This window comes from Pocillopora damicornis, chromosome 2, assembly GCF_964200805.1.
Source record: "Pocillopora damicornis chromosome 2, jaPocDami1.2, whole genome shotgun sequence".
Classification (NCBI taxonomy): Eukaryota; Metazoa; Cnidaria; class Anthozoa; order Scleractinia; family Pocilloporidae; genus Pocillopora; species Pocillopora damicornis.
This window is the reverse complement of record NC_142671.1, coordinates 24,259,957-24,262,456: the sequence shown is the minus strand read 5'-3', so window position 1 is coordinate 24,262,456 and position 2,500 is coordinate 24,259,957. Positions and strand designations below refer to the sequence as shown.

The 2,500-nt window shown below is 38.0% G+C and overlaps 1 pseudogene across 1 annotated transcript in view; it reads left to right on the top strand.

Moving 5' to 3' along the window:
• Positions 1 to 2,500, top strand: part of LOC113665052 (uncharacterized) — a 6,595-nt pseudogene that overhangs the window by 831 nt on the left and 3,264 nt on the right. Inside the window, exon 1 of the transcript XR_016184078.1 lies at positions 1 to 2,500. This exon is cut by the window's left edge and continues 831 nt beyond it; it is cut by the window's right edge and continues 1,875 nt beyond it. The product of XR_016184078.1 is annotated as an uncharacterized LOC113665052 (transcript).

The following is a 2,500-nucleotide window of genomic DNA, read 5'->3' as shown; positions in this document are numbered from 1 at the left end:
AACTCCTTTCTTAGCAACATTAGCTTTCCCTACATTATTTCCTGATGGCAAGGGTGACCCTACCAATCCTTTACTTCACAGAGATGTACCTCTTGCAGAAAGAGTGAAGCATCTTTTAAGATTTGGAGAAAATATAGATGGCAAGTGGCTATACCGCTTTGCCAGTCATCCAAGATTTGCTTACTGGGCTTTGAATATGATCTAAAGAAAACGTATTCTGCAGCAAACAGGAATATTTCTCAAACAGAATCCTAGAGAAGCACATCTGACTGTAGAAGAACTGCAACAAATGGCAGCTGACAACAACACAAATGTTTTCGTATCTACGTTATCACGCTATCTTAGTATCATAGCTGGCTCAAACGCTTATTGGCATAAAGCTAAAGAGGATTTAAAAGCAATAATAAGTCATGTTGGAGCTCCAACATTCTTTTTCACTTTTTCCTCTGCTGACATGCATTGGCCTGACCTACATGCATTATTTAGCAGCTCATTAAGTGATACCACACCTGAGAGCAGACGGCAGAATGTCATTAACAATCCTCACATCACTGACTGGTTCTTTACACAGCGTTTAGAAAACTTCATTAAACATTGGTTGTATAATTCACTGGATGCTGAGTGGCACTGGTACAGATTTGAGTACCAAGCCAGAGGTAGTATACACTGTCATGGTGTTGCAAAACTTAAGAATGACCCAGGATTATGTCACCTTTCAGAAACAGCTCTTAAAGGCTATTTGGCAGAAGTGTCCCTTGATAAAGCTGAACAATCAGATATTCTAGAACTAAACAGATACTGGAAGGAAAAAAGCTTCTCAAACTGTATGTGAATACATAGACTGGTTATTATCTACATACAATCCAGACCCACCAGAGGACGGTTTTTGGATTAAACCCTTCATTCATCCTTGCCAGAGGCAACACAAAGATATTATGAACACTCAACAATCTGATGATGATTATGTAGACTTACTGAATACAGTACAAAGGCACACTCGTTGCATTACCAATTATTGTCTTAGAAAGAAACAGAATGAAACAAATGTTTAGTGCAGATTTAACTTTCCATTTCAACCTTAATTGCACTAGTACAAAACTAGAATTTGAACCAATTCATACAAAAGATGGAAGTCCCAAATACAAGGCCAAAGTAATAACAAAGCGCAATGATGGTAGGCTAAATAATCATCAGCGCCTCCAACTGCAAGGCTGGAGGGCAAACTGTGACATTCAGGTGGTAATTGATTACCATGCATGTGTTGAATACCTTGCCAAATATGCATCTAAAGGAGAACCAAGGTCACCAGTATTAAAACAGGCATTTAATTTTATAATGCACTCTTGCAAAAACAACAGTAACCCTACAAAACTCATTAAGAGCGTGATTTTTCTGCACAAGAGACAATGCATCATCATATGTCACTTAAACTGGTAAGCTCATCCTTTAATGTGGTACCAATCAGTTTAGATGGTTCTCGCAGAATCAATACTAATTCTTTTGATGGCGGTCTTGTTACAAATGAATCGCTGCTGGATGTTTATGCAAACTGTGAAAAATATGCCCAAACCGAGCCAAATATGGTCATGTTAAATTTTGTAACTTTTGCCTCCAAATACAAACTTGTGAACAAAAAGCTAACAAGTCAACCACAAAACACTGTACCAAGAGTTTTCCCTGTTTTCTCTTCCAATCCAAAGGGCCCAAATTTTGGCCTTTATTGTAAATATCAGTTGCTTAGATACAAACCTTGGCAGACTACACAGGAAAATGCTTGGGGTGATCAACCAGGTTCTGACGATATATATATTACTTCATGGAAAGCATTCCTTCAAACACAATATGCTAAACAGCATGTACCTGATTGGCATGAAAACTGCAAACTTTAGAAAACTTATCAGAAAATGACACTGATTGTGAAAACATTTCACAACAACTGCTACAACGGGAAGAGTGGATGCATCTAGCTGACCTTATTTCTGGGTCTTTTGTTAACACAACTGAAGAAACATTTCAGCCTGATTGTAACAATTACAACTGGCAAAATGACAAGTGCAAGTATGAACACCATATTATAGGAGAAATGCCTTCCTGGGTAAAATCTAAAAAGGACACATTTCAGTTGCATTGCCCCAACAAAATATTGATATTAGTACTTTTAATGATATGCAAGCACATGCATATTACATGATAAATGCACATTCTGAACAAGCTTCTCCAAAAGATCCGTTGTTACTCATTGTGAATGGAGTTGCTGGAACTGGTAAAAGTTATCTGATCAATGCCATTCGAAGTCTACTCCGAACATCTTGTGCAGTGACTGCCACCACTGGCAAAGCTTCCTATAACATAAATGGCTGTACAATCCATTCACTGTTAAAACTTCCAGTTGGTTCAAGAGGCAACAAGGAGTTGACTGGTCAGGCTCTTCTGAGATTGCAGAACAATCTGAAAGGCATCAGTTATATTATAATTGATGAATACTCTATGCTAGGACAAA